Consider the following 26,852-nt stretch of genomic DNA (forward strand, 5'->3'; position numbering starts at 1 on the left):
TGAGATAGATGTTTTTCATGGAGATTTTTCATCTTGGCCTAGTTTTAGGGATTTGTTTAGTGCAATTTTTATTAAAAATTCGCGGTTAAGTGATGTTGAACGGTTGGTCTATTTGCTTAATAAAACAAGTGGAGAAGCTCGCGATATAGTTGCTCAGTTTCCTCTTACTAATCGTGGTTTTACTTTCGCATGGAAAGCTTTGAATGATGAATATGATAATACAAGAATTTTGGTTCATCATCAACTCAAGTCACTGTTTAGTCTTCCGATTCTTGATAAGGAAACTATTTCTGGTTTAAAACAGATTCGTCGCGGTATAAACAGTTGCATCTCGGCAATGTCAGTTTATAACGTTCCTACGGATCAATGGGATCCGATACTTGTGTTTACGTGTCTGCAACGATTGCCTTTACATACGCAGACTCTCTGGGAGCAAAGCATTAAAAACAAATCGACTCTTTCATCGTGGAAAGACTTGGACTGCTTTCTTTCAGAACGGATTGGCACGCTCGTGTGCTTAGAAAACTTAGGTACCAAAGAAGTTCGGTTCAAACCAAATAGTAATGTTTTGCAATCCACTCCTAAAGGAGATTCTGCTCCTCCTTCTCAAGGAAAATCATGCTCTCTATGTCGTGAGAAAAATCATCGCCTGCATTTGTGTAAGCAATTTAAGAATTTGTCGGCCAAAAGTAGATTTGCTGCTGTCAAGCGTTACGAATGTTGCGTCAATTGTTTGGCAAGGGGACATAAACTAGTAAATTGTACTAGTAAATGTAGTTGTCTTAAATGTGGTCAGCGGCATCACACATTATTACATCGCGAGTCCACTTCGTACAATTCGGTACAAGTTGTGTCTTCAAACTCTTCGCTCTCATCCCAACATCGTAAAGTCCCATTGAATTCCAATTTGTCAGCATCAGCGCCTGTATTTCGGCCTTCGAAATGTGAACATCGTAAATTAGTCGTCGACGTAAATCAAAAATCGGATTTCGTCCTTCCAAAAAATTTAAAGAAATTGTCGAAGAAGAAATTAATTGAATTTATTAAGAAAAATGTGAATGTTGTAAAGCGACCTACAAGTATTATCGGTTTCGCGACAGACCATGAATCGAATATAGTTTCGGAAACCATGTTGCTTGATTGAAGTCCGAATCTGTAACTGCAGGTTCATCTGCGACTTCATGCTACAAACTTTCGTTGTTTAATATAGCTCGACTGAAGTCCGAATCTGTCACTGCAGGTTCATCTGCGGCTTCATGCTATAATACTTCGCGAATTCGGCCGGCTTGATTTGAAGTACGAATCTGTAACTGCAGATTCACTCTAAATACATCGTTTAATTGGTTATGGCGGATTTGGATCCCGAATCTGTTGCTGCAGGTTCATTTGCGTTTCCATCTCCTATATTTTAGTCGAACTACATGCTCACACTGCACTATACATCTCGTACCTACTACCGGAGATCACATAGATTAAGTATAACTGTGTTGAAACATACTTTGTTGTTTCAAGGGGGTCGGAATGTTTAAGATAGATTTGTGCTAAATGTTCCTTTTGTAGATCCCTGGTTTGGTCTTTAATTGTTCGTTGAAATGTATGCGCTACGGTTGATTGCAACCTTGTGCTAGCGCATTTGACATTTCAATGAGTAATTAATAATCAGTTTATTTTGCCGCCTCCTTTAAACATCAAGAGTATCTCTCTGTCAGTCGGACAGACAACACGCAATATCGTTTGCAAGGCACATATCGTTGTGCATAGAAAGGGCATATCGTTGCCAAAGGTAATATTGTTTACCACCACCAACTAAACCAATAAAGCATTTTGCTATTATTATTAAGAAAACTCTTGTGTTTTATTTATCTTTTATTTGCATACACCCCCACATACGGTCCACTGCTCTACGCATTTGGCGTCTGGCACCCATCGGCGGAGCCCCTCTGAGCTAAACATTATGAGTGAAATTATAAAAAAATAAAGAGGTAAATGTACAATTTCCAGATTTAAACTTATAGTTGATAGCATTGACAATGTTTTTACGTAAAAAGATATTCATAGGTAGTTTTCTAACTTCCTTAAAAATAAATTCTTTGTAAATAATTTTACTTTTAAAATCAGTACTATAAATTTATGTTGAGTTTTACTAATGTTGGGAGTATTAGGGAGACTCCCACAATGTTTCTACATTAGTCATTAGACTTGTTGCTAGGGGATTTGGATGCATTTCTAACCTTTTTTTTTGTAATTTATCAACTGGTGTGTTATTTCATCTCTGACATTTCTTATATCCAGCTCTTCATGTAAACGTCTATTAGTAATGTAGTACGGAGCACCAGTAATTTTTCGTAATGGTTTTGCTTGAAATTGTTCTAATGTTTTGATTGATGTATTGGTTGTGGTTCCCCAAAGCTGAATGCCGTAAGTCCAAATTGGTTCGATAATGCACTTGTCAATTTTCAAGTGACATTTTGGAATTTTGTCCAATAAGAAAGTTCATTTTGTTGACTTGAATATCCAAAGCTTTTCGTTTTGTTTTGATATGAGTTTTCCAACTAAGTTTTTTATCTAGGTACATGCCCAAGTATTTGACCTCACTTTTCTTTGGAAGTTCAATTTGATTCATTTGGACTGGAGGACAGCTTCCGTGTTTGAGTGTGAATGTAACATGTGTAGATTTGGTTTCGTTGGCTTTTATACGTCACCTCTTTAGCCAGTTACTAAGTGTAACTAGGTAATTTTGAAGTAACTCACTTGCCACTAACGGATTTTTATCCACGGCGAGAACAGCAGTGTCGTCGGCGAATGTACCGATAACTGTAGTATCAGATTGCGGAATGTCAGCTGTGAAAAGTAGGTAAATATTGGTCCCATAACCCTGCCTTGGGGAACACCGGCTCTGATAGTTTTTAATGAACTCATTTCATTTGTCACATAGAAGAATCTGTTCTGTATATATGATTTGATAAATAAGAAATAGTTTGTAGGAAGGAGACTTTTAACTTTATATAGTAATCTATCATGCCACACTTTATCAAAGGCTTGTGCAATGTCCAAAAATGCAGAAGTACAATATTTCTTTGATTCAAACGCAGAATTAATTGTTTCTACCAGACGGTGAATTTGTTCTATGGTTCCGTGTTTTTTCGGAAACCAAATTGATGAGGTGGAATTATTTTTTATCTTCAATGATCGGCATTAGTCTTTTGAGAAACAGAAGTCACTTGATCAACTGGTTTATCAGGGTTTTGAATCATAGGAATGTGGGCCACTTTCCATTGCGGTGGAACAAAGTTACGGGTTAAACAAGCGTTAAAGACATAAGTAATTAGATTTATACCTTCTTGTGGGAGCTCTTTCAGAACTTTTGGTGTAATTAAATCATAGCCAGGAGTTTTGGCTGTTTTCAGATTCTTTATCGCTTGTGAAACTTCAATTTTTGTAAACTTTTTATAGGTAGATCAAGTTGGTATGTTTGATTTAGAAAAGTTTCAATATGCCATGTGAACGAAAACTCTCGAAGGGAGCAGTCGATTTGGTCCAAAATTTGCAAATCGGATATGGTCCATATAAATCCAGTCCTTCGGGTACCTCCCATTCTAAATTTTTATTTTTATTTACATTTTCTCTCTAAATTGGGTGCAATTTAGCAATAAGTGTTCGTTGTTGCGGCCATAGGCCCTCGTTTTGGTATACCCCTAAACAACGATACCGCCAAATTTCAAGTAATTGGTTTACGCAATTCACATAAAATCGTGGCCAACAGAACTTTCATAACGGAAAGAAAACTAAATATTCCACATAAATTCAGAATATTTTATGGTGAAAGCTTTTTACTTGTTTTTCATTAGGTATGTACCTAAATAAAGGGTTTAAAATTTTGCATGTAAAAACTATACACATCACCAAGAAACAAAAAAAATGTTGCCCCCCTAGATTTGATCCTGGCTACGCCCTTGAATGTAGATATCCAATTTAAGAAAATATTAGGAAATCCCATTAAATTATGTTTGAAGAGCAAAAGTTTATGTACAACCGTATCAAAAGCTTTACTAAAATCAGTGTAAATAACATTAATCTGATGCTTTTTACTAAATGCATTATGTACATGAGTAACAAATTCTAAGAAATTTGTAGTTGTTGATCTTCCTTGAATAAACCCGTGTTGCAGAGGTGAAATTATTGATTTCATGAAATGTTTTAATCTTCGAGATACGAAAAGTACAAACAATTTAGGAAAGGCGCTTAGTTTAGCTATACATCTACAATTATCTACCGAACATCAATTGTCAGTCTTATGAAGTGGAATGATGTAACTAGAACGCCACTGGAATGAAAAATTTCCCTGCGTAAAGACTCGTTAAAAATCCTAGTAAAGGTGCGTAAATTTCCATTGCGCAAGATTTAAGAATGGATGTAGGAACACCATCCGGTCAAGGTTGATTAGAGATACGTATAGAAGTTAAAGCCGTCAAAACCTCTTTATCACTTAAAGTAATACAGGAAAGTGTTTAAGTGATTCAATAGGAAAGTTATACTGACAATTATATCCAATAGAAGTATACGATAATTTAAAGAAATCAGCAAATATATTTGAGATTTCTAAGCTATAAGAAGATTCACTATTACTAAATCTCATACAACTCTTTTGAGCCTTTCTTTTAGAGTTCAAAAATTTATAAAAACTTTTAGGATTCTTTTTTAGATCATATTTAATTTTAGCAATATAATAAGAATAAGCTTTTGAGTTTTCAGTGTTATAATTATTTCGAGAAAAAAGACATTTTGAATAATTTAATGAGGTATTGCATTTTTTAAGCTTTTTGAAGATCCTAAGTAAATGTCTAATACCCCGTTTATATATAACCGGATTTAACAAACCGACTGGGTTTTAAATGTCAATTCCATTGCTTATATTTCAAGTAAATCCTTATAAAGAAGGTTAACCCTGCAAAAAGCTCTAATATAAACAGCATATTAGAGTCGATGTGAACCAAGGAGGACCGTGCTCTTAATCATTTTTTGTTAAAGGGGAACAAGTAGAAAAGGCGGCGTTAAGTTGAATGTAGAAATTTGACACATATAAGTCTAAATTGTCATCAAAATCCCATTCAGTATTAAGTAGTATGGGCTTCAAAATTGAGCAAGATTTACTTTTGCGAAGTTGTATAGAGGAGTCGTAATAATCAGGGGCTCTGCTTTATTTGAAGAATTCTTTAATTAATTAATTCTTTAATTCGAGGTTAATTGAAAGTGTAGGATGACACTTATCCTCAGCTAGTACAAGTGGTGAACATCTATTTAAAGAAATGTTTAGAGAGTTTGAAAAAACTAAATGCAAAATCCGATCTTTAATGTTAACTATATTATTAATTTCATACAAGTCAGAAAGTGTTACCCATGAGATCAGCATGCCTGGTATAAATTTCAGTTTCCGAATTAGGAGAAGTTTATGAGCAAATTATAACCGAAGTACTTTAGTTTTACGCAAATGAATTCATGATTGCAGTTACATTGAATGTTTACACGTTCAGGTGAAATGGAGCTATGGACAGCAATTAGGACGCCACCACCAATTTTATTTAACCTGTCTTTTCTATAGACTTGATAGTTATCGGGAAAAATTTCAGTATCCTTAATATCTGCCTTCAGCCAGGTTTCTGTGAAAACTATTATTTTATTATTTTAAAATCACAATGAAAACTGTTTAAATAAAGACGTCCTAGCTTAGTGTATAAGCCTCGAACATTCTGATATAGGAAACGCAAGTTAATGTCTTCTATAGCAATAGGGTTTGCAGTTAATATTTCTCTAAATACAAATTATTTTCCTAAAAGATTATCGGGCCAGAATGGACTATTTATTAATGTATCAATCACAACTTCACATAGATAGGTATGTAGGTAGTTGTTCATGCTAAAAGTGGAAAACGGGGCACTGCGGGGTGCCTCGGCGGTTTATGATGGGCGTTCCTTGCGAATTCTCTGTGCATTTACAGAATGTGTAGCCGGCTGGTTTTGGGGTACACAATGCTGGGGTCAGGATGCTTCGGAAAATAAAAAATGGTTGCCATAGGTGATGTCAATTGTTTTTTTTTGCGAATATGGGTTTGTTAATATTTCCCATAAATAATGCCAAACATGTTTTGAGAATAGGTAATGTGGATTAGTTTGGTGGTTTTTAAGGGAAATGTATTTTTTTCATTGATTTTATATTTTTTGTCGTAGAGTTTGTTTATGCCAAGTGGTGGTATGACATCAGCTGTTTGTGGAACTTATTGTTTGAGAGGCCAGGGTCGGGAGTATGGTTGCTTGTGAACATGGTTATACGTAAGAGCATAGGCTAAGAGAATTAGCCAATGCGTAATGTGAGTTTAAAACTCAAAATTTCAAGGCCATTAGTACTTTGAACTTGGACCGTTGCTCAAGCACTGCAAATTTGTTGGTAGAAGATAGGCAAATAATCTCAAGGTACCTGAGATATTAGTAATAGAACTTCCATAAGCGACTGAATAAACAGAAAGACAATTATTAAATTATTTCCTGTATGTGAGTGGTTCGAATTTGGCGTGAATAACATCTTCTGGAGTTCTTCGGGGCTGGCACAACATTTTGGTATGCAGTACTTTGGTAACGTACGTTACGAAGGCACTCCGTAATTAGTGCCCATTACCAAATCAAGCAGTGTGGATGCAGATTTGGAAAGTGAAACTTGGTGAGAGCGGGTTCCACTTCAGAATTCAAATGCATTCATCTCATTATTGTGAATATATTTTAGACATTTCCATGAACATCAGCAACTGGCTTTATTGCTTTATATAAATGTTGGAATAAGACAATGGAATTAAAATCTATTGGTTGTATAATTACGAAAATACAGTACAACAATCCGTAGTTGCCGGTGATTTTGTATATCAAAGAATGAAAATAAAGGGATAAATTTCTATACAAGAAGTGCGATTCTCCGATTGTTTATAATTTCGGTAATTAACGATAATTTTCAGTAAGTTAGTGATCGAAAAAGTGTACGTTAAGTTCTGTCTATAGAAAGAGTGCTGTTAATTTTAATTTAATTTTATTTAAACTTTTCATTCATAAAGTTGCGTTTTTATTTTACCGATTTTTGTCGGTAACTTAAAATATGAGTTTGAGAATCTAAAAGATTTAAAAACTAAGCTATAAATCCCAACGCTTTAAATGTTTTAACATTTCTAGATAAAACATCATTGGAATACATTACACAGTTACAAGGGACTTTCTCACTAATCGGAGGCCTAAAGAACTAATTCCTTCAGAGGAAAGGAGCACCCAACATCGATTTTTAAGGAACTACCCAACACAGGGTTGAAAATACTGTTACTTATTATAGTTAGACATCGATGGTTGAAGGGCAGAAAAATCATTCGACAGATTCGAATAGTTAATTCCATATTGACTGTATAACTGTGTCAACAGTGGCTACCCAGAAAGACGAGATGTGGACCGAAAACTTTGAAAAATTAAATGTTTCTAATTAATACAACAATTGCCATTGCTAAGAATGAAAACTTCAATGAAATAAATAAGAATCTAATGCTCAAGATAGGTAAACTATTGATGTCCGGATTATCGAGATACGAATAATATGAGATGTCCGGATTACCGAGTCTATCGATACTATACTGTATTTAATTAGGCCTGAAAAGAAATGAATGTTTTATTAAAATTTAAAATTAAGTTAAAATTATGTAATAAACGTTAAGTGTTGTAATGAAAATGGTAAATGAAAGAGATTGTTAGAGTTGGCAATGCCATCTGCCTTAAAAATCCGTTGTATTGAATTCATAATTGCAATTTCGCAATAAATTCACCAAAGCACTGTAGGTAGTTTTCCCAGTTTTGAGGCAAAAGGTCGATTTTGCAACTTTAGTAATTGTTTAGGTGTAGCTCAGAAAGGCCGCAGAGAATAGTTGTTGTTTGTGGAGATGAGCAATGGTGATACAAACCCGAGTGTTACCGATAAATAAAAGGAGAGGAAATAAAACACAAAGGTTTTTAGTTGGTATAATAATAATGGTGTGTAGGGTGATTTATTAGGCGAAAAGTGCTGATGACTTTACCTGGTGTGGGTGAGACGCGTTACAATTCGCGAGTAAACCGAGAAGTACTTCCGTACTGGTGAAGAGATGACTAATAAGTGTTTTGTGTATAAAAACCGAAAGTGAATCAAGGCTGAGGCAATCACTGCTTATTGGAAAGTTCTCACTACGATCCGAACTGAGCGAATACAGTTCCAGGGAGAAATTGCAGAGAAATTCCACTACCAAGAGAGTACTCTCTACGATCCGCGCTGAGCGAACATAGTCTCTGAGAAGATTTGTAGGGCAATGATTGGAAATATCACCCTACGGTCTGCCGTAAGCAAACATAGTTTCTCAGAGGGTTTGTAGAGAACACTTGAGGAAGGGAGGCCTCTCTGCGATCCGAACTAGGCGAACAAAGGCTCCCTGGAGATTTGTAGTGAAAATACCAATAGAGAGTTTCTAACTTAAACATTAGCCGCCAGCCTTGAAACACATAGGGGTGTTTCAACATAAAATGGGTGAACTTAAAGTAACTTACAACTAGGAATCCAAGTATGTAAATTCAGTTAGGTGAGCTTTTCCGATTTCAAATTTTCGATTTTCTTGGACTGTAATAAAGCGATAGCCGTTCCGTAGGTAATAAAAATGGCGAAGGTGAAAATAAATCTTATGTTAACGAGGAGAAACCGATAGAAAATACATCCTGGTGAGAATAATAAAGTGTTCACGGTTTTTGGTTGTCTGATGGTGCAGTCATTTGAAAGTAATTAATTCGAATGATATGGAGAAGAGGACATTGGACCAGTTAGGATCCATCCGAATACCGTATTTTGTGCAAGAAGTGAACCGAGTATATTTTGGAGAGTTCCAGCTTGTAATATTTTTGGATATAAGTCAGCTCCGATCAACAGATCTACAGGTCTACTATCAACGAAGTGTGGATCAGCTAACCGAATGTTTGGCAAACGATGTGTTATATCGGGTTCCATTGAGACAGATGGAAGGTCATCCGATATCCGAGGGAGAACAAATGCTTTTGTTTGAAGTACTACAGAAGAATTGATTCTTGAACCGATTTTCAGAGAACAACTCTTCTGAGTATTAGCTGATACCGTTCCCGTTACTCCTGAAATACGAGCTAGAGAAGAGCGAGTTGGCAAATGTAACCGATTTTTAATGGTTTCTGAAATGAAAGAACCCTCAGATGCTGGATCGATCAGAGCTCTAACTGGATAATCTTTACCGTTATGGATTAGATTCACTATAGCAGTTCCCAGAAGAACATTACGATTCTGTAATGTATGGAAAACTTGTTGGTTTACTATAGTTGGATTGGCACCGGTGGTGTTGGAAGCTATGTTGTCATTGTGGTGAACTATAGAATGACGGGAAGAAGAAGGTGTAGAATTTGATGAAGAAGGAGTTGAGGGAGGTGAATTAGTAGAACGGTGGAGAAGGGTGTGATGTCTTCCACGACATATATTGCAATTATGGGCGCTAGTACAAGTTTTAATTGTATGACCCCGTGAAAGACAATTCCAACAACTTCCTTGTTTCTTCACCGTTGAAGATTTTTGGTCAAAAGACAATTTTTTAAACTTTGGACAAGATCGCAAAGAATGAATTTCCGTTGGACATAGAAAACAAGTTATCGTGGCTTTTGAAGTAGACTTTTTATTGGGTTCAGGGCCTTTGATATCACGCAAACAGTCAAGAGTCTGAATTCTTTCAGAAATAAATGAATCCAAGTCTTCCCAAGAAGACAAAGCCGATTTGTCTCCAACACTCTGTTCCCATAGAGTGACAGTTATTCGCGGTAAACGCTGAATACAAATGAAGACTATGATAGAATCCCAATGTATTGTGGTGATATCATATACGGCCATAGCAGATAAACAACTATTTATTCCGCGCTGAAGGGTTTTCAATCCCGAACTAGTTTCACGATCGATGTATGGAAGATCAAAAAGAAGTTTGAAGTGACTATTGACAATAACCCGTTTATTGTCAAACCGATTTTTGAGAGCTGTCCATGCTAAGACGAAGCTACGGTGAGTGGGAACTTGGATACAATTTCTTTAGCTTCGCCGTCTGTCTTTCTAACTAAATGACAGAGTCTCTCAATGTCACTGAGACCAGAATTATGTACATATATCGTGGTGAAAAGGTCTCGGAAAGTTGGCCACGACAAGAAATCACCATGAAAGGTTTCTATGTCGCATGGAGGAAGTACAAGGTTATGTACACTATCCGGATTTGGTGAAAAGAAGGATTCTCGAGTTTGAAAACTGTTTTGAACGAAAGGAGGATCCACCTGAGTGCCGATTTCCCGCGACGCCTGTGTCGAAGTGCTTAAGTTATTTGCATGGTCGCCATGAAATTCTTCTGCCGAGAGGTCTGAACGATTTATTGAGGTGTGAGGTGAGGATTTAGAAGATTGGCGAATTTTTGCTAACTTGCGGTTCATAGTTGACCTACAAGTAATGTAAGTCTGATGACACACTTCGTATTTACTATCTAACGAATCTATGTCATCCTTTTTCGAATCTACCGCCGACATTAAATAATCGAGGCAACGATCGAATGTTAATTGGACCTTTGACCACAGCTTGTCCAATTCTGTGCTACGAAACTCTAAGTCGTACTGATCTAACAGATCATCCCGCATTTGGTTGAAATGGGAATCGAATTTGATCAAAGCATCCGATGCTCTGATAAAGAGATCTAAAGGTGTGACCGGCATTGTACAGAATTTCTTTGTACAGAATTTGTCAGACAAATTTCCACGAATTAGTAGGAATAATTCACAAAAATGAACAAAAAGTTTATTATTTTTGCACGAGGTGTAGGGTGAATCAAGGACTAAAAGCTCCAAAACAAATTTATTTATGTGAAGAGGAAACACAAATAAACCAAATGTCCGAAAAATTAAACAAATTCCCGCGAATCTGTTCAAAAATTGCAAAAAAGACAATAGTTTTCCAAAAAACTGCAACAAATCAATTGAATTTATTGTTTTAGCAGCGAGGTGTAGGGTGAATCAATGACTGAATGTCCAAAATCGATTAATTTTTGTGAAATGGGAAAACACAAATGGTCAAAATATCGAAAACCGAATAATTTGGGAATTTTCCTTGTGAAAAATGAAAATTGTAAATTTCAAAGGGACCGAATGTAGGGTGCACTACTTCAGAACAACCAAAAAAGCAAAAAACCGCAACCGAAAATTCAAATATGTTAATAAAAAAGGGTGATTTTAGTACATAAATATGAATTTATATTGAATAAATATATATGTTATATTTAATAAATATATAAATATATAACGCCGATTGTAGGGTGTGCGATGTCCAAATACCGTTTATACCGAATACCGATTATTTTTCAAAAATATGCAAATATTTATTTTTCCGAAAAAAAAATATTAAAAAATAATTTATATAAAAATTATTTTTCCACCTGCGACCCACTGTAACCGTAGTAATAACGAATGTGTACAACAAAACGAAATAAAACACAACTAGCGTCGCAGTAGACGTATGCTGGTATGTACTAGTAGGTAAACAGGTAGAGAGACCACAACGTATTGAATTGTTGTTGGTAGGTTTTTTTCGTTTTATTAAGTGACGCTAAAAGAAACGCAAAAAGGCGGGTAATTTGTAATACGTTTGTTGTTGCAATTCTCACTGAAGGGCTCTCCCTTTGGAATAATTATTGACGTAGGGATAGTGAAAAAAACCGAAATAAATAAAACAACAACACGTATTGGCGATCACTACACTTGTTGGTGAATAACACTGTGCAACAAAATGGAGCTCAAAGTCTGGGGGGTGGAAAATTCCTATTGGAGATGAAAGCCCTTGGTGAGTATATACAGAACCCCGAAGGACAGATTCGCCGTGAGTCGAACTTTCGCGATATGGCGTGATGAATATTTTGCTGGAGACCCTAAAAGCCATCTGGAATCAGCGTTATATCTTTGTTCGCTGTTGTTCAAGCTTATATTTAAGATGACATGTCTTCAGTCAAATCAAATGAGGATTTTTTCGTAGAACATTTCGATCTTCTAACTCGCTTCCTTCAATGTCCTTTTCGTCCTTTATTTCAAGAACCGCAATAAAAGTGGCACAAGATGACATTTTTCAGCTTCGGAATATTCTACAAAAATGTCGCTCGGAAGATTTTAGGTACGGTTCCCAAAGACATAAAATCGATAAAATCATGTTTAAGCGGTCGTTTTTCACTTTTACCCGAATCTTGCTCAGACAGCCCTATATCTATTTATTTCAATACATTATTGTTAACCTATTGATGATCTAGAATTCTCGGAGTCATTAAAACAGTTGTATCTTGTTTTGCTAAGCACGTTAATTTCATTATTTTTTGGAATAAATATCCGGATATCCGAATTATGGAACCGGTTATTCTGATATTAAAACCGAATTTTTATCCGGTTTTTATGAACCGAATAACAGTATATGTATATCATTAGAAAGCTATTAAAATTGTCCAACAGATATGACTAATATGCATTAGACGTTTTAAGCGGTTATGGTGCTGGAACAAAAAAACCGTATTTTTGAACCGTTTCTTAACGTTTGTGAGGATACATTTCTGTGCGTGAAAAAAATTATGATCATGACCTGGGGGGTGGAAAATTCTTTTTGGAGGTGAAAGCCCTTGGTGTGGACATACAGAACCCTGAAGGGCAGATCCGCCGTGAGTCGAACCTTTGTGTTATGGCGGGTTGAATTCTGGGATGGTGACCCATTATTGCAAGCGTAAAAAGTTACGTAACTGAATTTCAAGTGGGTTTAGGGTGCTACTGGGACAGTATGTGCTATGTCGGCGTAAGATTATTTTCGTGATATGCCCTAGCCAAATCGGCTGAGGATTTTTTTGTTTTAATATTTTAACCCTGAAATTGTATCTTTCCTTTTCTTTAAAGTATATTTTTATACCTTCTTCAACAAAAAGAGCAGGATAAGAGTAAGACAGTAAATGTTCTACAGAAATCGTCTTAAAACGATTTGACTTAGCACATACTGTCCCAGTAGCACCCTAAACCCACTTGAAATTCAGTTACGTAACTTTTTACGCTTGCAATAATGGGTCACCATCCCAGAATTCAACCCGCCATAACACAAAGGTTCGACTCACGGCGGATCTGCCCTTCAGGGTTCTGTATGTCCACACCAAGGGCTTTTCACCTCCAAAAAGAATTTTCCACCCCCCAGGTCATGATCATAATTTTTTTCACGCACAGAAATGTATCCTCACAAACGTTAAGAAACGGTTCAAAAATACGGTTTTTTTGTTCCAGCACCATAACCGCTTAAAACGTCTAATGCATATTAGTCATATCTGTTGGACAATTTTAATAGCTTTCTAATGATATACATATACTGTTATTCGGTTCATAAAAACCGGATAAAAATTCGGTTTTAATATCAGAATAACCGGTTCCATAATTCGGATATCCGGATATTTATTCCAAAAATAATGAAATTAACGTGCTTAGCAAAACAAGATACAACTGTTTTAATGACTCCGAGAATTCTAGATCATCAATAGGTTAACAATAATGTATTGAAATAAATAGATATAGGGCTGTCTGAGCAAGATTCGGGTAAAAGTGAAAAACGACCGCTTAAACATGATTTTATCGATTTTATGTCTTTGGGAACCGTACCTAAAATCTTCCGAGCGACATTTTTGTAGAATATTCCGAAGCTGAAAAATGTCATCTTGTGCCACTTTTATTGCGGTTCTTGAAATAAAGGACGAAAAGGACATTGAAGGAAGCGAGTTAGAAGGTCGAAATGTTCTACGAAAAAAATCCTCATTTGATTTGATTGAAGACATGTCATCTTAAATATAAGCTTAAACAACAGCGAACAAAGATATAACGCTGATTCCAGATGGCTTTTAGGGTCTCCAGCCAAATATTCATCACGCCATATCGCGAAAGTTCGACTCACGGCGAATCTGTCCTTCGGGGTTCTGTATATACTCACCAAGGGCTTTCATCTCCAATAGGATTTTTCCACCCCCCAAAATTTCGGTTCACAGTGTAATTAAGAAGCACAGTATGACGTATATTAGATTTATGAAATTCACGAAATAAACGATATTTTGCTAATATTTCAAAAGGAATGCAACCGAATTTTGGTGATAATTTTTATTAAATGATTTAGTGTGTGGACTGTATGAAGATTTTAACCGTATTTTATTGTAATTACCGAGCGATAGGGTGAATAAAAGTCGATCAGTATACCGAAATATTTTTTATGAGAAAAGAGATAAAAATTTAACACTCGCGGTTTGCTCACTTATGGAAAACACTGAATTTACATACCTGGTATGATTTTTGTTGGAATATACTATGTTGTTGGTGATGCGATTGGATGGTTTTGTTGATGAGGATGGTGGTGAGGGGTGATTGGAGAATCTTTTGTGCGCTGAAGTAGAGAACAAAAAACTGCGAATAGCACTAACAACACCGTGTAAATTATCCACTAATCCGTCTCGATTGGATGAAATGTGGGTGGACAACAACAAAATCCAAAGGAACTTATCCGGCTCGAAGGACCAAATGTTAAGGTGAAGCTCAGAAAGGCCGCAGAGAATAGTTGTTGTTTGTGGAGATGAGCAATGGTGATACAAACCCGAGTGTTACCGATAAATAAAAGGAGAGGAAATAAAACACAAAGGTTTTTAGTTGGTATAATAATAATGGTGTGTAGGGTGATTTATTAGGCGAAAAGTGCTGATGACTTTACCTGGTGTGGGTGAGACGCGTTACAATTCGCGAGTAAACCGAGAAGTACTTCCGTACTGGTGAAGAGATGACTAATAAGTGTTTTGTGTATAAAAACCGAAAGTGAATCAAGGCTGAGGCAATCACTGCTTATTGGAAAGTTCTCACTACGATCCGAACTGAGCGAATACAGTTCCAGGGAGAAATTGCAGAGAAATTCCACTACCAAGAGAGTACTCTCTACGATCCGCGCTGAGCGAACATAGTCTCTGAGAAGATTTGTAGGGCAATGATTGGAAATATCACCCTACGGTCTGCCGTAAGCAAACATAGTTTCTCAGAGGGTTTGTAGAGAACACTTGAGGAAGGGAGGCCTCTCTGCGATCCGAACTAGGCGAACAAAGGCTCCCTGGAGATTTGTAGTGAAAATACCAATAGAGAGTTTCTAACTTAAACAGTAATAATAATTTTTTAGTTGGCATTGAAAAAAGAACATGCCAAAATTTATTAACATGAATGATATAAGCGTCATTATCGCGGTTTAAATTGCAGCCAAAGTGAGAATTTCGAAGAAGAACTTAAAAAATATATATTGTAAGTCATATTTCAATGTATTTAAAACCGAGGAAAAAACAAGTGAAAAAGCGTTAAGTTCGGCCGGGCCGAACTTTTCAAACCCTCCACCATAAAATATTCTGAACTAAAATGGAATAATTAGTTTTCATTCCTGTCCCCAACTTTAAGAGGGTACGTTAAAATGTCAGATAATGTACATAAAATTTTTCATTCGGTAGGCCCTTTTTTATGGTGCCTATATCTAACTATGTATGTTGACAATTTTTGGTGGGCTAGAAATTGGGAGGTACCGTTATATAGGGGTTATAATAAAACATATGTTCACAGTTTTTGATGGGAGCCTTTAATGTCAAATAACTCCTAATTCGGTTAAAAATTGTAGCTAGAATCCCCAAAATACCGAAAATCGGTACATACCGTGGGAACATCAAATGTCATTAACAGCTAGTTGGGAGGTATGAGGGCTATACGAAAATATGAACTTAAATGAACAATTTTTGTAAGTAAAATCCTCAAAGTACCGAAAATCGGGAAGTATCGTTATATTGGGGCTATGTTGAAAATTTTTGATGCAGATGTGTGGTGACCACTACAACCTTCAAATGTGAAATTACAGTTAGTTCGGTTAAAAATTGTAGCTAAAATTGCCAAATTACTGAAAATTGGGAGGTACCGTTATATGGGAGCTATATCGTAACATGGACCTATGTTGACAATTTTTGATGGAGAGGTGTTGTGACCACTAAGAACTTCAAATGTCAAATTACTGCTAGTTCTGTTTAATAAAACAAAACAAAAAACATTGTTTCACAACATCCCATACGGGACAAGGGAGACTTCTCTCATATTAATAAGTGCACCCCGATTCATATTTAGCTCAATGATATGGGACCTATTGTTTATCGCCGAGTCCGAACGGCGTGTCTTAAGACACCACTTGTGGAGAAGTTTTTCAAGGCTGAAATACTCAGGAAATGTCGCCAACATTACTGAGGGGTATTTTGCCACCGTTGAAAAATGTTTGATGTTGCCTGGCACCCAGTTCTGGGGGCTTTATCAATACATCGGCCTTTCTTAAAAATTTTTGGTGGAGAGGTGTGGTGACCACTAAGAATTTGACATGTCATATGCTCAAATTACAGGTAATTCGGTTAAAACTTGTAGGTAAAATTCTCAAAATACCGAAAATCGGGAGGTACCGTTACATGGGGCTATACCAAAGCATGGACCTATGTTCATAATTTTTTCGAATATAAGTTTTTTGGTCACTAAGAACCCTAAATATCAAATTATAGCTAATTCGGTCTAGAAATGTGACTTAAAACGTCAAAATACCTGAAATCGGGCGGTAACGTTATGTGGGGGCTATTCCGAAACATGGACCTATGTCCACTAGTTGTATAAGTTTATTGACCTTTAAGAACCCTAAATGTCAATTTATAGCTAAATCGGTCTGAAAATGTAGCTAAAAACTTCAAAATGCCGTAAATCGGGGGTACCGTTATATGGGGGCTTTACCAAAACGTGGAACTATGTATGTCCACAACTTTTGTTATATAAGTTTATTTACACTTAAGAGCCCTAAATGTCAAATTAGAGCTAAATCGGTCTGAAAATGTAGCTAAAAACGTCAAAATACCGTAAATCGGGGGGTACCGTTATATGGGGGCTATACCAAAACGTGGACCTATGTCCACAACTTTTGTTATATAAGTTTATTGACACTTAAGAACCCTAAATGTCAAATTATAGCTACATCGGTCGAAAAATGTAGCTAAAAGCGTAAAAATACCGTAAATCGGGGGGTACCGTTATATGGGGGCTATACCAAAACGTGGACCGATATAGCCCATCACGAACTTGACCTGCCTGCAAACAAAAGACGCATTTTCCTAAAATTTCAGCGTCCTATCTCCATTTTTGTGGATGCTAGAGTGATTACCACAGACGGACGGACGGACGGACGTGCACAGATCGACTCAGAATTTTACTCTGATCAAGAATATATATACTTTATAGGGTCGCAAATGAGTATTTCAATGCGTTACAAACGGAAAAACAAACTTAATATACCCTCCATACTATGGTGGAGGGAATAATAAACCAAATATAAATACATGCTCTGTTCCATAACCTGCAAGAAGCTACTATTTTTACTACGATAACATTTTTTCCTTTATGTTATCGGAAAAAATATTAAAAATTAGTAGATTCTTGCAGTACTGAAACAGACCAACATATAAAATGGAATAGATTGGCAATTGCGAGAGGAACTTATTTAATATATAATATAGCTTAAACATTTTGGGTAGCGACCAAAAAACACAAAAAGTCAGAAATAAATATTTTATTTTTCGTTTGTTCTGTTTTGGTTGTTCTGTTTGCAAGCTGTCAGTTCGTTTTGTAAACATTATTCTCTGCAAAGAGGATAGTAATGAAGTTAAGCCAATGGAGGAATACTCCAGACTTAAGCAATCATATGATTGAATCTTCAACCAAAACAGAACAAACAAGAAACAGCGAAGGCACGCGCAAAATGGAATTTTTAAAATAAAGCACAGGTAACTGTGCTGATGTTATTTCAACTTATCAGAAATCAATGATTTCTTAGTTGAATCGTGCTGGCAACTTGCAAATATTTTGTTCTGGTGTTTTTTTTTTGGGAAAACCGAAAAGTGAGCGTCATTCTCATTAACATAAGAATACTCGATGCTTAAAGAGTTCAGGTTTTCACTAAAAAATCATCATTTCAAAAACTGAAAAGCCAATTGATAATTCCCTTCGCCGGGATGAAATCATGATATTGGTAGCGATCAGTAAATTTTGCAAGCTGTCAGTGCGTTTTGTAAACATTATTCTCTGCAAAGAGGATAGTAATGAAGTTAAGCCAATGGAGGAATACTCCAGACTTAAGCAATCATTTTTTATTTTTTTTTTTTTTTAAACTCACTTCATACAGACTTATACTAAATTGGCCGTGATTTTGCCACCTAGAACACATTACTGAAAGTCTTCTGCATTGGTATTACTAGGTTTCAAAAGCCGATTATGCCCGTTTTTTGATATTTATGAGATTTTATTAGGTTACTTCTCAATAAAAAGTCTTAAAATTGTGGAAGTTTGGTTTGAGGAAATAAAAAATAAATGTAAAAAATATTGTTGTTTACAATTTCAATGCAAGTAAAATAAGTAATGGCGACAAATTGTTCGGTATATCCGTGGTTTTCTATAAACGGTGCGGCAGTAGTTAGCTTTATTTTATCTCTCTATTACATATTAATCGTTGATACGGCTTAGGGGAGTACTAAAATCGTCTTTATTAACGTATATTCAAAAAATATACAAAACTGCTGTAACATTTCGTTGGAAATCTACCCGCGGGGACAAAATTTTTGTTCCTTACTACCGTGATCGTTTTCAACAGTTTGTTGTGTATAAGAACACTAATGAAAATTGCATTGGAAAAATAGCTTTGTTCGTTATATACGTAGTTGCTTATAACCGTTGTTCGTTATATCCGAATTTATCTGTAAAAATCTTTGTTTTATCTCACTTTTACACATAAATAATTTTAAAAGTCAAAAAATCCTTTAATTCCGCTTTTATTAATTTTTGTCTCAAAAACAGGGCAAATTACCTATAGTGCAAAGTGCGAAACATGTAGTGTAGTGGTTTGTGATGACAATTTCTCTGACATTCTTTTTCATTTACAAAAACCTTCTGATGAATCAGCTCGACTCGAAAGAGAAAAATAACGAAAATGGTGTGTTATTTTGTTTAATGGAAAGGGAGGAAGGGCAAGATAGGGGTATGTCAAGGGTGTGAAATAAGTCATCGTTGGTTTCAACTGGGCTGGGGTTTCTGGAATGAATGGAACGTTAGGTTGGGTGGGTCTAGAAGGGAACCAGTGATATGGATCCCTAAAGGCATTGCATTGTTTTCGGTGTGTATGTAGTGCAATTGTATGTAGTTTATTGTGGGCACCATCGAAGTGTCAAAGAGTTGAGGATCCGTGACCGGTGTTGGGACAACCGAGGCAGACATATAACAGTAACAGTAATGGTGCCCAATAAGAAAAACCAAATCATGACCCCAGTTAACAAATAACTGTGAGGTCAAGAAAATAGTAAATTTGAATTATGTGTTACAAGCCGCCTGCATAAGAATGGTAGGTCAGAGATCAAAGTGATCTCACATATATGGATGTGACCGTTTCTTTGATTCTTAATATGAACAACGATTGAATCCATCCAAGGAAAGAAACCGAGATCTCAAGATCTATATATTATTTAGCAGTTGTAGTTTCTGTTCTGGATGTTCGAATGAATTTGTATGTAGTGTAGAATATGACCAAACAAGCAATGTATAGACACCAACTGAAAATGACATATCGCTATATTAATTATCCTTTCGATCTTTCCTTATCGTGAATGTTATTCTGTGTCTAATTTCAAAAAGTATTAAGCGAATGATTATTGTTGCCTTGCTCTGCCAATTTCATAAATTAGTATATATCGAGACCAACAATATGCCCCTTGAACGCTCAACGCCGGAAATAATCAATCTCAGTTGAGTGACTTTGATAATGCTAATAAAGCCTATAATTCAAGCTAGTTCCTTACTGGGCTTGACTCAACCTCCACCTCCCATACCTCCGTCAGCCACAAGACAAAGAAATAGACCGGAGAATATGCCGCTATGGTAACCGCTTTAATAGGTGATGCTAACAACTCCTATAGGTACGAACTAGAGGAAAGGTTAGAGCAAAGGATAAATCAAGCAGGATTTGAAAGCTTAATGAGGGAATTGAATAAAATTTCGGTGGGTAACAAGCAGAATGACTCATATGTAGAAAACAGTAGCTTTCGGTCTATCGATCTAAACACGAAAAGTTTCGCCAAAACACAAGAAGCTTCCAAAAACAAAGCTAAACAAAATCTGAATTCTTATGGAGAACATTCATTGCCCATACATCCGTCCAATGCAGTGAATACACAATCAGCACAAATGGTAACAAGTAGAAACCTGATAGTTGATGCGAAACCTGACGGATTGGATTTTTAAGATTTCGTGTTCAGGATCGAATATCTCCAACGGGTGAACTATAGGTAATTTGGACAGGTTTTTAGGCCAAAAGTCGATTTTTGCACTTTTAATAACGCGAGTTTTCTAATTTGATTCGAAATAATAACACGTCAAATTCTATGGATGTGCAATTTGTTTTCAAAAATATTCAAAACTCTCGGTTTAATTCGAAGTTAAAATCAAAATTTCGAAGGCAAAATAACAAATTTTAAAATGATTAAAACTTAGAGCAGATTTTAAACGCAATTTCTGAAATTCTGCCAACGGAAATATCTTCAGCAAAGGGTTCTGAATCAACTTCATAAATACCAAGGTGCGATTTTTTGCGTTTTTTGAGTTATATAACTTTTTTTAAGGTGCCCTCCATGCAGAAAAAAAAATATTTTTTTTTTGTGACGGAAATATTAAACACAAAACTAAAAAGACATTTTCTTTAAAGAAATATTCACCATGTGTTCTAATAATGTACAGACGTGTTGTGGTCAACATTTTTGTTAATTATAGCCGTAATACGTTCTAACTAGGGATCATGATTGCGTGATTTATTTCGTCCTTTAAAAAAAAATAATATTTGTAAAGATCTCTTCGTGAATCAATATTTTAACATATCAATGTTTATAAAAATATTTTGGAGGATCAATATTTTAGTTCATTATAACCGCTTTTCTGTCGTTTTAACCGCATTCATTGGATTGGAACGAATAAAAGGAAAAGGAAAATTTGTTCGTTATATCCGGCGTTCGTTATAAACGTTTTCATATGCAAAATTCTTATTAAAGCTTATTTTTTTAAATATTATTTGTTGAAATATTTGAACCAGTGCTTAAATTCGTCGCTATCCGCTTGTGCTTAAAAGCGGGCCTGTAATTCCTAACAAATTGTAAAAATTCTACTCGAAGGGTAACAATTTTTGTTCGTTATAATCGTGGTCGTTTTCAGAAGTTGAATGTGTGTAAAAATATTAAGAAAAATTCTTTGGAAACAGAAAACTTTCTTCGCTATAAACGTAGTTTCTTATAACCGATGTTCTCTGTATCCGAATTTTACTGTGTAATTCTTTGTTTTATCTTAATTTTTGCATATTAAGCATTAAAAATGTATAAAAAGCCCATAAGACCACCGCTATTAATTTTTGCCTCAAAAAAGGCCAAATTACCTATAGAGTTTCACTTGTCCCTTCTCAGACGTTTTGCTGGGATTTATTTCTTCAACAACCACCAACTCCTCGTCTCCCTGATTTTGGGGATGTTCTTCGAAATATACTTCATTTACGGGATATGTTCGGCGGATTGCTATTGAAAGTTTAGTTGGGGTTTTTCTTGCTCTCTTCAAATAATTTTTTTGCACTCATCGGGCAACTGATCGATTGTATAAATCTTTATAGAGTATAGGATATGGGATAAGTATAACCGTAAGTTTATCTTCACAATCCTTATCATGTCTACATCTGGTAATGGTGTACGCAGTTTGTATCGAAGTTTTTTCACCGCATGGAAATAATCGTCAATCGATTCTCCTGGACGTTGTTTTCTTTCTTCTATATCCCTTAGAAACTCGTAGACGCTTCGGTTGGATTTATACTGCTGGACCAAGTCATCTTTTAAGTCGGCCCAATTATTAATCTCTTGGTTACTCATTAAGACCCTGAACCATTCTATACGGTCTCTTTTGACCAATACACCTCACTATAGGTAATTTGGCCTTTTTTTGAGGCAAAAATTAATAGCGGTGGTCTTATGGGCTTTTTATACATTTTTAATGCTTAATATGCAAAAATTAAGATAAAACAAAGAATTACACAGTAAAATTCGGATACAGAGAACATCGGTTATAAGAAACTACGTTTATGGCGAAGAAAGTTTTCTGTTTCCAAAGAAATTTTCTTAATATTTTTACACACATTCAACTTCTGAAAACGACCACGATTATAACGAACAAAAATTGTTACCCTTCGAGTAGAATTTTTACAATTTGTTAGGAATTACAGGCCCGCTTTTAAGCACAAGCGGATAGCGACGAATTTAAGCACTGGTTCAAATATTTCAACAAATAATATTTAAAAAAATAAGCTTTAATAAGAATTTTGCATATGAAGACGTTTATAACGAACGCCGGATATAACGAACAAATTTTCCTTTTCCTTTTATTCGTTCCAATCCAATGAATGCGGTTAAAACGACAGAAAAGCGGTTATAATGAACTAAAATATTGATCCTCCAAAATATTTTTATAAACATTGATATGTTAAAATATTGATTCACGAAGAGATCTTTACAAATATTATTTTTTTTAAAGGACGAAATAAATCACGCAGTCATGATCCCTAGTTAGAACGTATTACGGCTATAATTAACAAAAATGTTGATCACAACACGTCTGTACATTATTAGAACACATGGTGAATATTTCTTTAAAGAAAATGTCTTTTTAGTTTTGTGTTTAATATTTCCTTCACAAAAAAAAATATTTTTTTTTCTGCATGGAGGGCACCTTAAAAAAAGTTATATAACTCAAAAAACGCAACAAATCGCACCTTGGTATTTATGAAGTTGATTCAGAACCCTTTGCTGAAGATATTTCCGTTGGCAGAATTTAAGAAATTGCGTTTAAAATCTGCTCTAAGTTTTAATCATTTTAAAATTTGTTATTTTGCCTTCGAAATTTTGATTTTAACTTCGAATTAAACCGAGAGTTTTGAATATTTTTGAAAACAAATTGCACATCCATAGAATTTGACGTGTTATTATTTCGAATCAAATTAGAAAACTCGCGTTATTAAAAGTGCAAAAATCGACTTTTGGCCTAAAAACCTGTCCAAATTACCTATAGTTCACCCGTTGGAGATATTTCTCTGCATTGACTGTATCGCCTCTTTATAAAACTATGTCATGACTACAATTTGCGAACTTAAACTCATATAACTCAAAAATAGTATAACCTAGGAAATTATTGCAAAAGTCAGTATTGTAGAGAATTTCCACAGCTATATGATTTTCTCCAGGCCCATTTCGATAAGACTTACCGTTCCCAAGCAAAATGGTGAAAACCTAATAATACAAACCTAAAAATGTGACCTAAACTTCTATATCTCAAAAATGATAAAACCTACGAAATTGTGAAGGTCAATCCTCTAGTGAATTTTTGCAGAATCAATATTTCCTTTAAACCACGAACTAAGGGGAAATAGGCTATTTTGGTTTTCTATCACGATGCGGTGTTAAAATATCGTTAATTTTCCATAACTCAAAAAATTACAAAGAGTGTTACCGGACAACATTTATGGTAATTTGATATTTCGAGTCTCATTTTGCACATAAGTCAAATTCGGCAAATTGTAAATATACTCGTATGTTGGTGTTTAGGTAAAGAAACCTTGTAATGATACCGTCCGATTGCAGTTGCTTTGAAGGGGTTTGCCACATGTTCTGAAGTGTGAAGTATACTGAAGTGCTTGTTACTTTGTATTCTGTATTGTCAACGAAAAAAAAACGAACAACTATGTTTTGGTATCCTCCCAATGAAAGTTCAAACTGAAATAACTGTAATTTGTGAATTTTATTTTATCTATTTTCGGAGTCGACTCCGGAGTTGGAGTCGGAGTCGGAGTCGAGAAAAAAATTGGACTGGAGTCGGAGTCTGCCCAAAAATGGCTCGACTCCGAAGCATTGGTCCTACATGTCCCAAGTGTTTGGGAGACGGCATGAAAAGCGCATCGAAATCGGGAGAGATGCGTTCGGTTCCAGCTCCCGAGCAATGAATGCGTACCAGGATCAGAAGGTAGTTTCGGATAGTAAGAAAATTCATGTTTCACTCCTTAAAAGAAAAGCAGAAGTGGAAAAAAGCATTATAAATAGAAAAGATAGATCCGAAAGATGAGAAATTAGAAAATTATAATAGGATAAGGGATATAATCTTTAATAGTGAGAATATGAGCAACGGCAATAGATATAAAGATAGAAATTAACCAAAACGCAATGAAAACAATGAAAAACCAATGAACAGTGATAATAGTAAGGAAGAAAATGATAGAAGTAGGGCCTATAGTAAAATAAGTGTAATTAAGAGTGTTAGGAATAAATTCAAAAACAAAAAAAGAATTATGTAGACTAATTAAACGGTCAATTGTAAGATGTTCGTCCGTAGTAGATGTAGATTCTTTAGATAATAGGGCTTATATAAATTTTAAAATCGGAAATATATAAATCAGAGGACTACTTGATTCAGGTGCCTCTGTTAGTTTACTAGGAAAGGATTGTGATAAGTTAGTGGAACAGCTAGGATCTAAAATCGATCCCTTTTGTACTTCCATAGCTACACCAGGAGGAAACCATTTCTCAGTGGTGGGAATAATAAGAGATATTGTATTCTACTTATGTCCGGATTTAGTCCAAACTGCTTATATGGGAGTAGATTTATTTAAGAAATTTGAAATAGCTCCAAGTGTTTTTGGGATAGAGGAAATAAATCAGGAGATATTACAAGAGTACCCTGCAATAATAAGTGAGAATTCTGAACATGAGCTTATTGATGATATGTGCAGAGGGTTGGAAAAGGTGAAAAAGTTGTTTAAATCGTACGAAGAGCATGGGTTAGGGAAAACTAATTTGGAAGTACATTCCATTGAGATAAAAGAAGGTTACCAACCAGTTAAAGAAATATATTACCCAGTTTCTCCAGCGGTTCAGAATCTCATTTATGCAGAGGTAGATGAAATGCTTCGATTAGGTGTTATAGAAGTGTGTCACAGTCCCTGGAGCAATACGTCAACGTTAGTCAGAAGACCCGGGAAAAATCGTTTACAAAGGTTATGCAGACTTATGGATAAGGTACAGTAGATTCATCAGAAACTTTTAAGAACTAAAGGCACCACTCACTAATCCGATTAAGAAGCACAAGAAATTCGTTGTCCATGATAAGATATTGGAAAGTTTTAATAAGGTGAAGTACGCTTTGACTCGCGCTCCTCCAAAGAATACAAAAGTCCCAACCAGCATATGATCCCCGATTGGAAACGAAGTACAGACCGATCGCCCTTTCCAGAAACTATATATAGATTTCTTGGGAAAATATCCTCGTTCTGAAAGGGGCAATGGTTATATTCCGGTGATTCTAGCCACATTTTACAATCATATTGGCTGAAATTTGGCACAGTGCGTTCTCAAAATGCACAATCCACATTTTCTAATAGCCCCCATATAAGGGTACACAGATTTCGAGTATTTACCAAAACTCTTTAACTGCCCAACCACTTGATGTAGACTGACGAAATTTGGCTCTAATCTTACTTATATCAAGAGAACATCTGGTTTTGAAAGTGGTTCGTCAGTTAAAGAGCTTTTACCCAAGGTTTGGGTAAATACTCGAAATCGGGGTACCCTTATAGGGGGCCTATAGGCTTGAATCAAATATAATTGAAAAATTGTACTACCCATGCAAATATTGCGCAGTTTTTTGGTTTAGTTTAGTAAAATGGGACATTCCGATAAATCCTACAACGAATTTGACCCGCTTTATTAGGAACGTGGATTCAATTTTCAACCTGGAATAGTTACCAAGAACTTTCAGATCAAATCAAGAAATATTCAAACAAAAACGTTTTATAAACATGCTTTAAATGACTTTTTGATTTCGTAAGATCCCTTTTGAGCTTTGAAAATTGTCTGAAAGCAAATACCAAGTGATAGCCATATTATTAGGATCGATAAATTAGAAAGGTCATTGAAAATAGTTGGTATTTTAGCTCAAGTTTCATTTTTTAACTATCGTTGCAGTACAAATTTAAGCATTATCATGTTCACAAATCGACCATAGTTGACCACATGTAGCATAAATGTTCGAAATTTGGTCTGGAAGAATGTCTTGAACCCACGTTCCTAATAAAGCTGGTCAAATTTGTTGTTGGATTTATCAGAATGCCCCATTTTACTCAACTAAACCAAAAAAACTGCGCAATATTTGCATGGGTAGTACATTTTTTCAGTTTTATTTGATTCAAACCTATTCTGATGATCGCAAAAATTTGACACTTTTTTGTAAATTTTTTATTATAATTGGAATATTTTCCGAAAATATGGCAACACCGTTATGTTTGTTCACAAGAACAAACATAACACTGTATAGGACTCTCAAAAACTAAATAGTATGAATCTGTAATACGAACAAATCAGAAGATACCTTAACATATAAAAAGAAAAAATTTCAAACCTATTCATATGATCGCGAGTTATTCTTTCACTTAGAGATAGATTTAAACATGGTATAATGGACTTGGGTGATAGTGTAAAAGTGTGTAAGAATGGTTACATGGGTTATCTAGAGACTAGAACCCTTCACACTGGTGTTCTATCAGGTAACTTTAGAACCCCAGAGTTT

The sequence above is a fragment of the Musca autumnalis genome, unplaced genomic scaffold (assembly GCF_047663935.1).
Source record: "Musca autumnalis isolate F117 unplaced genomic scaffold, ASM4766393v1 scaffold_1, whole genome shotgun sequence".
NCBI classification, from domain to species: domain Eukaryota; kingdom Metazoa; phylum Arthropoda; class Insecta; order Diptera; family Muscidae; genus Musca; species Musca autumnalis.